The sequence below is a fragment of the Patagioenas fasciata genome, chromosome 6 (genome assembly GCF_037038585.1).
Source record: "Patagioenas fasciata isolate bPatFas1 chromosome 6, bPatFas1.hap1, whole genome shotgun sequence".
NCBI classification, from domain to species: Eukaryota; Metazoa; Chordata; class Aves; order Columbiformes; family Columbidae; genus Patagioenas; species Patagioenas fasciata.
In genome coordinates this window covers 8,221,231-8,234,426 of record NC_092525.1, presented here as the reverse complement: position 1 = coordinate 8,234,426, position 13,196 = coordinate 8,221,231, and the positions used below count along the sequence as shown (strand labels likewise).

Genomic DNA, 13,196 nt, shown 5'->3' with positions numbered 1-13,196 from the left:
TTTTTCTCAAGAAATAGTCATTTCCAATTAGAATTTAATAATAAATCTGAATGTCAGAACTCCCCACGTATGAATGTCATCTCTGTTTAGAGGCTACAGAGAAGAGTTGAAAGCCAAGACGTCCTCGAGCACTAAAACCAGCCCATCACAGGAACCTGAATGCAGCATTAGACCTCAATCCGGTTAAATCAGAATTGTAGCACAGCAGCGTTCCAGGACCGACCGCTTCACTGGAAGCCACACGCCGAGTGGCAACGCCAAGATCCCAGCGGAAATCAGTGCCAGGGAATGGCAAATACAGCACAAAGTAAATTCTACATCCAGTCCGAAGTTTGGCAAAATACTGGTGGGAAAGAGCAAACGAGGATTTCCCTCCTCCACAATACCCAATACCTTCTCTGATGTTTCGGGACCCTGTGAACATTTGGACTTGAGGCAGCTTGTATGAACATCTGATGTTGTCTGGCTGCCCTTGCTAAGGTTTTTTTGTGCAGAATACACATCTCTGTGGAGGGGACATAAGCACCTTCCCAATCAATGACCAACTGCCTGTGTATTAACTTGCTGACAGTAACCAGCTGCACTAAAAGATATTTTAGGTAAATGACCAAGTCCTCATTCATGCAAAACCTGCAGTGCGGAAACACGGATCCCATCACCTGCATTCCCTTCAAGGTATTATTTTATCAGCCGTATGATTATTCGCCACCATCTATTGTTTAACACTATGCTTTCTTCTTATATTTTTCTAAGAAAATGATGGTACTGATTAGTAAGCAACAGTTTTTCTCTTTTTTTGCCCGAGGGCACACACAATAAACTACACTTTTTTCAGATGCAATTGTTTCTGTTCAGAAGCAAGTGTTCATAAATATGTTGCCATGTGAACTGAATCTAGAAAAGTGCCCCTTCTACTTTTATCTCAGCCTTCAGGAAGTGAGAACTGGATTAAAAACGGTTTTAAACCTTTCAGTAAACTTGTCACAAGTATTTTGAGGATTTTCACATGGTTAAGTTCATTCAGTGTTTTGTAAGTATTACCGAGGTAGCGCTTCGTACACAGTTAACGGGCAGTAGGAGCACGTTCCCAGGATGTCCCAGTATTGCTGCCCACCACGCAGGGGAGCCTGCAGTCACCGCCCCACCATTCCTCTGTCTTTCACCTGCTCTAATCTAATACAGGAAAAATAATACATCGCAGCAATTGAATTTGTTAAGGTAAAACCCTTCAGTCATCTAACGAGAATGCACAATGTGCAGATAAACTGTCGAGGTCAGAGCTGACAAAAGTTAAGAAATACACAAACATAACTAAAAGCACTAAGTTCACCTGCAAATGCACAAAACAAATCCCTTTGGATGGCTGAGATTAAGATCCAGCCACGTCCTCTTTTACGTTTGGAATTTTAGAGAGGAAGAGAATAGACGAGGAGAGGGAGACGTTGCTGGCATTATTGCGTTTTAATTTATTTCTGCGTTGATGGCCTTCGTCATACTTGCTCTCTGTGTCTTTGAGGACAGCCTGGATCTCGCGCACAGGAGCCATCTGTATTCCACCTCAAAGCTGTTTGCTCCAGGACTCATCTATAACACCCATTGCTTTATTATCTGCGTTGTCAGGTTTAAGCAACTCTAAGTTTTGGAGCAGATCCAAAGTGAGGAATTGTTTCCAACGCTTTGGGCTCTGATACTTATCAGGATAAGGAAGAGGAACAAAGTAGAAATTACTCCAAACACAGACCTATGGTTTAAGCAAAACTTGTCCTTCCCGTTATAAGCAGATGTGCAGTCTGCAGAATAAAAGTAGGAATCAATTTTTGGTTAAATGCCACTTACTGGCAGTGTCAAAGCTTTGGAGAAAATCCCCCTTTCTAAAAAAATGGTTGGTTTTGACATATAAAATTCTAGTCTCTCTTTAACTGAGAAGAGTGATAGCAATAAACACAACACACAGTATTTATAACCTTGGGATGTCTGCAACTAAAAGTAGAGGAGACCAAGAAGTTTCGTATTTAAAATCAAAGCAAACTGAAGGATAATCACATCATAGAGTTATTGTGGTTGGAAGAGAACCTCAGGATCACCAAGTCCCACCACAACCTTAATCTGGCACTAAACTGCATCCCTAGGAGCCTGCCCGTGTGTCTTTGGTGACTCCCCCAGGCTGGGCAGCCTGTTCAACGCCCCACAGCCCCCTCTGGAGAGAAACGGTTCCTAACAGCCAATCCCACCCTCCCGGCACAAGCAAGAGAAATCATTGCTGTGATCCATTCAAGTACGAGACGGAGGAAATCTGTTGGCCCTTCAGTACATTTTCCTGTGAAATCACGTTTTGACTGACTAGAGATATTTATGAATGCAAATACAGCAGAATAATTAACAGTACAGAGTAGTAACAAGTGTGTACAAAAACGCCATTAAGATTCCACATACAGCCCTAATTACTTACATGGGAGAGATTCTTATAACCTGGAAAATTTGACATAAGAGTTCTTCAGTAATCAAAATCACATAAAATACACAATATTAAAATATTTATTAAATTATTGTCATCATCTATTATGACAAAAGGCTTCAGAATGTTACATTTTACTTTTTTACTGTTCGATTTACAAACCCCAGAATAGGTTTACTTATAAAGCTATTTATCTTTCCATCAGGCCTAAAACATGTGCTTTATGGTGCTGAAGTTCCATGGTTGTTGTTGTATTTCACTACTCAGGTATTTGGATACTCAATTGTATAAAAGAGTACTTTCAAACAGTTAAATCCCCAAAAGAAAATAGGAGATGAGCCAAAATTTTTAAGTGAGATGAACTGAAGCCTGGAATACATCTGTGTTTACACATGGTCTGTTAGTCTGAAAATATATGTGGGCAACTGTGCACACCTAATTCCACAAATCTGAGTTGATAAATTCGTGCGCTCCACTCCCAGTTGACACTGTCAATGTATTCTTTAGTCTGTTTGCTGAAACGGGACCAAATGCGCCAACCGCGATGGTGACTTTGGAGGCTGCAAACGCTTCCCATGAGAAGCGGACTGAGCAAACTGACTGACTTTGCATATGGTAGGAAAACAGATGATACTGGTGGTTATTTACTATCGATACGTTCCACGTTCAAAAGAGCAGTCTCGAGCCCACTGCCTGTCCCTTGAGCCATCTGCTCTCCCCATTATTAATTGTTCTAGCCAACCTTCACAAGAGAAGAAAAATATTGTTGTATCTTCTTTTATCTTGTCTTATAATAGGAATCATGTTTCATAACGTTGAAATAAATTACTTGCACAGTGATCAAACATCTTAGCTTCGTTTCAGCATTTAATCACCCGTGAAAGCCGTTTATTGCTGCGGATACTCCAAAGCCATGAACATTATTTCCTAACTATTCTATGGAAAGCGTCTTTCATTTTTATTTTTCAATTATGGCTTAAATTCTTTCATTCTCCTAGCAAGCACTTTGGTGTAATCCTACTGTATAAAAGACCTTTGTTTCTCTAATATCTATTTCTTTTTCAAGTGTTTTTACCTGTTACATGGGAAAAGGAAAAGCAAAAGGAAAATGGCTAAAGTAATACTATTTTCATTGAGACTACTTTATTGCCATTCAACACGTAAATTAAAAAGCCTTAGAGAATAATAATTAAAAAACAAAAAAAGCCACGAACTCAATACATCACCAAACCAGGGCTCCAGAATCCATGCTGTTTTCTAGGCTGCGGTCAAAACAGCATTGCTATTCCAAGGAGCCTTCCATCACTTCTGCCTGAAATCCTCACCAGGTCTATGGACAGAACAGACAACCATTTAACTTCACACGCCTCAGCACAGGTTTTGTAAGACATTTAGATTTTTATCTTGTGAGTTAGTTCGAACTCAAACTGCCTGCTTCAATGCATGAGGTGAATCCAAGTCTTTACTAATGACAGAAAAAAACCCCACACTTCCAGCATTTTAATAGCACAACACACACACAAACACCCCTGCTATTCAATAAAGCTGGATGAACAGAGTATAATGGAGAGAGATTTCTTGAAAACCTCGTCAGTCTGTGTATATCATAATGGAGGAGTTTTGTATTGCATCCCAGAAGGATTAAATCAGCTGACATAGGTGTCATGACTTGCAGTGACAGAGGAACTACCAAACTAAAGTATGCTCTAAAATACCCTTTACATGTAAGACTACCTTGGGAGGGAGAGGCCCTTTTCCTTTTCTCTCCTGTAGATGTGTTCAACCATAGCCAGAGATCACCAGGAGAACCAAAGGACCATGTCCAGCACATGAGCACTGGTGGCCGCAGAGCACCCTCCTCAGCCTGACGCCCCCTCCGAACACCAACCACTGGAGGTGAGCAACCCCATCTCGTGCACGGTGGCCCTGCTCAGAGCAGAGGGATGGAGCCAGAGGATCTTTAAAAGGTCCCTTCCAGCCCGTGCCATGCTCAGCCATTGTGTTCGACGTCATAGCTGACATTTTGATTTCCAGATTGTTCCGTATTTAAAGACCTTTCCATGACTTTCCAGCATTTCCCTCAATAGTTTCCTTTATGGAACTGCTGATGTGGCAAACCTCCTCCCCCTCCCCAAACACCATAGATATCCTTTAAAATGAAGAAATGAATTTTGGTACCTATTGAGTCAATAACCAGAAGAACCAGATCACCTCATTTGCTTCTACAGTTTCTCCTGTACTGTTCATGTAATCATAACATGTACTGCCCTGTTTACCCTACACCTAGATTTCCAAAACTGGGAAAGCTACACATGAGAATGACATTGGAGGCATATATACACCTCCGTCTGTCCTTATAAGTTTGGGCTTCTGTATCTGGATATAATGAGTATTCTGTCTCTTGCTTGACCTTATGCTGTGTCCCCAAGCCCCCCATGCGTTGCCCCGCCTGTGGGCAGCGTGTCCTGAGCTCCCCTTCGTCCAGCTGCCTCCCCACACAAAGGGAACTCCAGAGTCGGGTTGGGTTACACCAAACGCCCACAGCACAGGTTCCTCCCCTGATCTCCTCCCAGACAAAGAGAGGGGCTTTAATCCTTGAAATCCTCTTAATGACCTTCCAAAGATTGCAATCAGCCGTCTTCCTCCAGTCCCTCCAGCAGAATCCCATAGGTTTAAATCTTTGCAGATGACTTTTCATAATGTTGATTGACACCATAAAAATATATCAAGTGTGCATTGTATCAACTGCAATATAGCAACTCACAGAACTAAGAGGAGAAATTATAGCTTTCCAGGCCAACATTAAAGCCAGGGAAAGTTAACTCGTTTTGAGTAAATAAACTGTGCAAAGTCCCATGTTTGTGAAACGAGTCCTACTGAGCACAATTCTCCCCATTAGTCACACGATAATTATGCAACTTCACACAGTAAACAAATCTCAGACTTCTCCTTTCTTCTGCCTCCGTTACTGAGGACTCAAGAGGACACGGCTGTTATTGAGTAAAAGCACTAATCTCTTAAAAAGCATGTTTGTAATGCTCTCTTTTGTCCCATGAAACAAATGCAAAACCAGAAATTGCCAATAATCTTACTGTGGAAGCACAGGAGAGTATTTGTGAGCAACACTACTCAGTGCTCTGAAGGATCAGAGCGCAGAACTGACTGGAGATTTTAAATTAAGGGTATTGACCTTAACCAAACATGAAAAATAATTTAAGAAAATAATTACGTGGTCTAAAGAGCAGCAATACCAGACTTGTGGAAGACGCGTATCTGCGAGCTTCGCACCCCCGTCAGCACAGTCCACAGCTGTTACAGCTGCCGCTCTTGTTAAAGTACATTAGAGTTTATATACGTTCTATAAATTATTCCCCCGGAAATACCAGTTCTGCACCCTGAATCTGAACAGAACACAGGTAGTTCTGAATCTCAGCACAGCCTTGGTTTCAGCCCACGGCGACAGTGGCTCTGGCACCCCCAGCTTTCAGTGCTAGGAAAACCCCTCTCTCTTCTCAGTTTGGTCAACATCTCATGATCCGCCCAGATCATTAATTTTAAGTTAACTAATATTTTGTGTTGCATAAAAAGGACAATTTAATTCTGTTTAGTGGGATTTAATATGTAGCCACTTATTTGAAGACATCTTTTTAATGATAACTTCTGAAACTTTAAATATCCTAAACTCATTAAGTGACAAACTATAATCAGAGCAAATTAAGGTATATTTTTTTATTTAGTTCTGAAACTAAAAAAAAAGCCAAGTGTACAAGTGTACATGGCACTTCATGTTTAATACAGGAAGGGATATTAGAAATGAAAAGAAAAATAATGATATTACATTTCAGTCGCTAGAAAATCCTGTTACACAGTACATTTATTTTAATTGAGTTACACCTTCTCGAGATCAGAGATGGAAGAAGTCTCATTTCTTCAAACAATAATTCTCATTTCTTCAAATGCTGAAACAAATTTATTCCAAATAAGGAACTGATAAGAGGTTTTTTCTACCCAATAAAGTCAAATTGGTTAAGTTATTATTATGTGTTCTATAATGTGTCAGGTTTCTGCTCTGTGGATGTCTTACACTAGATGGTTTTAACCTTAAATCTAATTAATCTTACATCTAATTTCTCCCAGCAGACGGTGCTGGAAATGCGGGTGTGCATGGCAAGGGTGCTGCCACTCACTCACTGCTCAATCAGACCAGCGAGAAACCGAGGCAGGCTTTTAATCCTTTAATGTAATGCAATGTGAAAAGTGTCATTTGAGCAAAAACTTGATTTCTAATTAGAAAATGGGTTTTTAGTTTGCATTTATTAGCACGTTGTTGTGTTGGTTTGGGTTTTTTGGTTTTGTTTTTCTCATGTTGTTTTGCTTTGGTTTTTATGAGGCACTGTTTATCTGCAGTTTGAGGGATAAATGATGTAAAAAAGTCACCTAATTTTCCTTTGCATGTTAAAATTAACTGTTTCCCAATGGAGCTATAAAGTGCAATAGACCTCTCCAATTGCTATTCCTGCCCAGTTGCTGTTTTCCAGCACTGGGCAGGAGGAAGGGGAGCAGCGTCTCTCCCGCAGCCCTCTCGCTGGGCTTCCAAAACCTCAAATGCCAACACTGCAAGCACAGAGTCTTTGCTCCCCAGCGTTAATTTCTCTACAACCACAAAAACGTCCCCATAATTTATAAAACACAAGTCTGTACCATTGCTTACAAAGAAGGAAAATCTTTTTGTTTGTCTATCTGCTAAAAGTGGCTGTATGGAATGTGCTATTTTAATTCTTTTCATTCCTCTCTGGAAGAGACTTTTCCTCAAAAATAATCCCTAAGGTTACTTTACAGATAAATTCACATCTTGAATCCTGGATTTGAAATGTTCCTGAATGATAATTTTATACTTTGATTATCCCACAAAAAGAACTTCTGCTTTAAACCACTCAAGTTTGCTTGGATTCACCTCAAGAAAGCCTGAGCCTCCAAAAGTTCTGTGAGCGAATCTTCCAATCCTTGGTGTTAGACGCAGAAAACAGAATTACCTCCGGTGTAATTATTCACAAGCTAAAGATTCAGCCGGTGTCGTTGGAGAGGGACAGCCGAGGGTTCAGCCGCAGCTGACTGCACGGTTAGGGACCTCAGAGACTGCAGCATCTCAAGGAGACAGGAAAGCTCAGTGAGAGCTGCCACACAACAGCGCACAGCTGCCTTTCGCAAATTCAGATCAGACCAAATAGCCTCCAAATTGCTCCCAAAGTCAGGACATCAGACCAAACATTTAGTTAAAGCGGTTCAAAGTTAAGGGAAGGAAAAAGCTTCAAACTCCTGCAAGGCTGACGTTTCTATTTGTGACCACGGAGTACAAATCATTTTATAGAACAGCAATGATGAGATGTTTAATGTGACTGGGATATCCGATGACACAGGCCTACCTCAGGAAGAGCTGCATAGCTTCCAGCAACAGCAAGTCTTTAAGTTGCTGTGATTTCTATTGAACATGGCAGATGTATGTGCCTCATGGCATAAGACAACTATTTGTAAGAGTAGCCTCTGTGGCCCAGTAACAGCCCCACAATCAGCACCACCAGAGGTACCACAAATGCAAACAGAGGCTCATTTCCAACCCAGCAAGAGTCTCAGGTACTAAGGACAGCATCTGGATCATAAAACTCACGTGGACAAGGCATGTCACGCAGCCAAAAAGTTCACCATGGGAAGTAGTTAGCTAATAACCCATTGACCGATTTATTCATTAGCAATTACTCTTTAAATATTATTCCAGTGCTCTGAATATTTGTGCTGTGTCCAGATTGGGGTGGGTGGCGTGACCATGACCTCACACGGAAGCAATAGCACAGGCTGTGGTGGGTGACAGCAACGGAAGGAGCAGCACCGAGGCGCAGGGACAGCTCCTGAGAGCGGCCTGGGCGAGTCCCCATTCCCGGACTGCGCCACAACTCCCACCGCAGATCCTACAGGGACAGTCATCGCCATAACCGCATCGAGACATTCACCGCACCTCAAATATGTTGTTTCGTTTGATTTGAATTTCAATGAGATTGGGAGAACGTTTGTGAAAGAAAATGACTCATTGAAATGAAAATCCAGTTTATACAGAAATGTGATATTTGACCTAATAACGATTTATCCTAATGCAAAGCAGTAAGAAGAGGCCCAGTGTAGGCTCTTGTATTCCAAGTTCATGGTTACCGGAAATATTATTTCAGTACATGTTAGAAGTCACAAGTTGTCATATTATGCAAAGTCAAGGTAGATAGAAAAAGTCCAGCTGAAATAAAACTGAAGTCACAGAAAGGGCAAAGAAAACCATTAGCATTTGATACTGTGGGTAGGCAGATATTCCTGGGCACATAGCAGAAAAAGCTCTTGTGCACTGTAATAAAACCAGCAGACAGAACACACCCTTGCACAGCTTGAGTCGAATGTGGGAAAGGCTGATGATCACCCGCTAATAATGCACCTACTGAATGTGGGAAAGGCTGATGATCACCCGCTAATAATGCACCTACTGAATGTGGGAAAGGCTGATGATCACCCGCTAATAATGCACCTACTAAGTGTTGGGCAGGTGGGCAGCAAAGGGGCTGTGGTCCCGAAGAACGTTCCCCTCCCTGCCCAAGCAGACGGGTCAGCTCCACAGCCACCGGCCGTGGTTCAGCACCACGGGTTGAGAGAGACACAGGCTGGAGAAAAACCCAGCTCAAAAGTAGGTCTGAGCACTTTCTCCCTAAACAGACTGCAAGAAACGACTGAAAAACTGCAATAATCGTTAGCCTGAGGTGAAACAATGCGTCAATAAGGCTGCCAAACACCATCAGTGCAGCTGCGCTCCAAATCCTCAGCCTAATCATCCTGCAGTCTTATGTCAAACATGTCTTGCCACCCATTATTCAAAACACAAACACCAAACAAAGCAAACCCTCCAGTGCTTCTTAAGGCTTTTCTTTTCGGTAGAATTCATTGTGCCAGCCACATGGTGAGGAGCTGAAAGGTCGTTGTGGGACTTAGATGCATTATTTCTCTCCAAAGGAAAAGTCTGAAAGTTTAAACTTCACTGTTCTTACAATGTACATATAGCTGACAGTTGTAGTTCTATTACCATAGTTTCTCTTCTAGCAAAATGAAAATATACAGTTGCAGAATGAAACAACTGCGCAAAAGAACACAGAAAATAAGGCAACAAATTACTGGTTTAAAAGAACTACGTGGGAACACAGTTCTGTGGCTCTAGAACAGGATTTTAAACCTACATGGCTAACACAAAAGTTTGACAGAAATTGTAGTTATTCTAGAAAACAATTACAACTGTTCGCTGTGTTTAAATGAGGTAATTCTCTTCACTTAAGGAAACAAACTTATAAAATCTGGTGTTGATTAGACCACAAAGTTGTCAAAGGGAATCGGCTTCATAGAAAGGAGCGAAGATCCACAGCGGAGCGCAGTGAATGAGAGGCCTTGTGACAACGGGAAGAAGGGACCCGCGTTGGACAAAGGACTCGACTGCACAGCTGGCTGTGCCGTGTTGGCTCCTGCTGGTGCAGTCGTGGCAACTACAAACATCAGGCTTAAAAATTAAGCCATCGGCAAATCATATTGGCTAACATCCTGTAATACATCCCATTGCCATACAAAGTGTGCACGGGCAATAGAAAGTCAAAAAATATCTAAGTTAACCAGGGTAACTAACCCTATCTCTGTTTGTTACCTCAGCAATGTAACAGGGAACACTTCCAAGAAAAGGTCCAAAAATAATGAAACATGGGACAAAAAGAGTCAAATTCTGCTCAGTTAGTGACCACAGATTGGATCTTTTGTCTTCAATAAAGTCACTCAGTGCTGCCAACAGTGTCACTGAGAAAAGAAGTGCCTTATCTGTATTTTGATGTTGCACTGATCAAGATGCAAGCCCACTTTGTCAGCAGTAAATGTTTTAAAATGAAGATGGAGGTGTAAGTCTGCGAAGGAAGCGCAAGCGCCCTGCACCCCGGGCTGCACTCAGGGATTCTGACCAAGTCCTGGTCAATCCAAGCAATGAAAACAAACACATGATACTGGCTTGGTGGGAAGATGTGGGTAGATGGGACTGGAGAGAAGGAAGACAGAAGCTGCAAAAGAACAACCACTCCTTGTTTCATATTTTGGAATCGATGCATCCTGAAAGTGACGAAGATCAAAAAATGCTGAAGGACATTTGCTCTCCTGTTGTTCAGATTTCCTTTGCTTTACAAGGTATGCACCAAAATGCATTCTGGTGTAAGGCCATCATCGCTAATTAAATTAAAATATCCTTTTCATTTAAAGAACAAAGTACACAACAAAATGCAGTATCTCTGAATTATTTATTCAATTTATTCATTTCTTCCTAATTTACACAGTTTGGTCATCTCTGATACAAATAGAAGGCACTAGTGCCAATCACTAATGTTCTTATTTAAAGTTTAATAAGAGAAGTGCTTTAAGATTAATTGACTTTCAGTCACTCACCTCTGTGTTCATCTGACTATAGCTGGACTATATATCTTTAGAACCCAAAACAGAACAGGATGCTATAGTCTTTGGGCTCATTTTTAGGTACTAATACTGTCATTAATTTATGAGAATAAAGAACTCTAGGTCCTGTATGATTAAGAACCTGTCTAAAAATTATTTACTTAACCTTTAATTATTTATGGCTGTTGTATTTTAAAGGAATATTAGAATTAGTTTTTATTACTGAAGTGATTACAAAAACCTATAAGCCTATTAACAAATAAAGCAGCATGAAAATAGCTTTTTCTGCCCTCACAAAATCTTTATGGATTTCTGTTTATGCTTCAGTATAAAAAGGAAGAACAGCAGCATAGCTCATTTTACCTCATAGAAATGAGTATAAAAGGTTATGACTCAGTGAAAAGAGAAATTTGGAGTTGAGTACTTCTGTATTGACTGTAGATTCCTTCCTGTTTCATTACCCATGACACATCATAAAGATACTGGGGTTTTTTTAAGGTTCTTTCCCCTAGTGATTAAAATGGAATCAAAACAAAGACAGAAATATGTTCAAACAGTCCTAAGACAGCGTCTGAAGAAAAACATTTTGGTTTGCCTTGTCCTCTTCTATTGTCACTCACCTATTCATTATGTGCATGTTAGTCATATGCACAAGAATAAAACCAATATTGGGCTGCAAGCAACGGGAATTCAGACCACGCTCTAAAGAATCCTGTGTGCGCCACAGCTCCACTTACAAAGATACTCAGTATTGGAGAAACATGCATGATCAAGTTCTGTGTGAAACATTTATTTAACTTCAATAACACCTTCCTTGCAACAGAAATTACTGCTTCAAAACTGCCACGTTAGCCTACTTAACTTCAGGGTGCCAGCACTTATTAAATAGGGATGCGCAGCCTGTACATTCCAATAAAACGGGGAATTATGATGTATGGTCCAACCACTTGCACTTAGAGACACATATCCTAGAGTAATAGGTATATTGTATTTCCAATTTGAAAGAAAAATGAAATTAAACATTGAGGAGAGTGACAGGAAAAATATGCCACTGTATGAAATATAAACTATATCAAAACGGTTTTTCCTAATCTCAGACAGGTGATGCTTAAGTATAAAATAAACTATTCTATAACAAACCTAAAGGTTCTTGAAGTTCTGCAACTTGGAAAGTTCTCTCCGACTGCGTGTCAACTCCTATCCCAATGCTCTGCTGCTGCAAGCCAGCTCTGTATAGAATCCATGAGAAACCCCTGCCATACACTCAGCTAAAAGCCACCCCGGCACAGAAGCCCAGAGCAAGGCTCAATAAAACAAGGCTGAGTTAAGAGGTACCGGTAGTGCATGTGTCCTGTCCTTCGGTCAGCAAGATTCAAAGGACATTCAAGTCCATTACAATCCTGAAAGAGTCCATAGGAGTAAATAATTCCCTTCTATTAACAGAGGCACAATCCTCACACAGGCAAATATGCCACTGAACTCAATACAATTAAATTACACTACTTTTACTTAACAATTTGGAGGCAAATTTTGAAGAGCTGAAGAAATAATGTCATTTTTTTTAATAGAATAGATGCCAAAAATTAGTCCAATGGGAGCTTTGCCTGAAGACCTAAGAAATTCAGCCTAGACCCTCCAGATCCTTGTAGCAAGCCATGGTCCTCACTGGCGATTTCGACTTCTCAGAACTTATTTTCATCTGCACGTTTTATTCCAAATCCCCTCTTCCTTTTGGAAAATTGCACGTCCTGGTCAAATATCTTAACGCACGGCAGTGCTGGTAATAACCAAGCAGAAACCTCACCAGACTAAATACTGAGGAATGAGCTACCAAAAGTCTTTCAAAACCACTTTTTCTCTGTGTAACATGCTCCTTTCTAAAACATAGCATAGCAGGACCGGATCAGCCACGCGTGCCCGTGGTGCAGCACCCCACCTCTGCCGGGGAATGATGGAAATGGTATTTTGGGGCTCTAAGGAATGGTGTTTCTCTGGGTACGCTTTTGGGAACTTAACGAGCCAGTGGTTGCACTTTGATGACCTTATTTACAGCCCCTGGAAGCTTTGGCCCCCAATCATTTCTCTAATCACCCCAAGAACCCCTTTCCAAAACAAGCAGTAGCAGTACATTCCCCAGGATCTTTATTCGCTCTGTGAAACACGTTGCTGGATAAAAAGAATGGGCAGCATCCCGTAAAATCATCTACGCCACCCACAATTTAATAGACTCCTGATATAT

General features: G+C 41.1%; 1 protein-coding gene across 1 annotated transcript in view; it reads right to left on the bottom strand.

Moving 5' to 3' along the window:
- The window catches only part of BEND5 (BEN domain containing 5), an 876,445-nt gene that overhangs the window by 764,501 nt on the left and 98,748 nt on the right, over window positions 1–13,196 (bottom strand). The window lies entirely within an intron of this gene.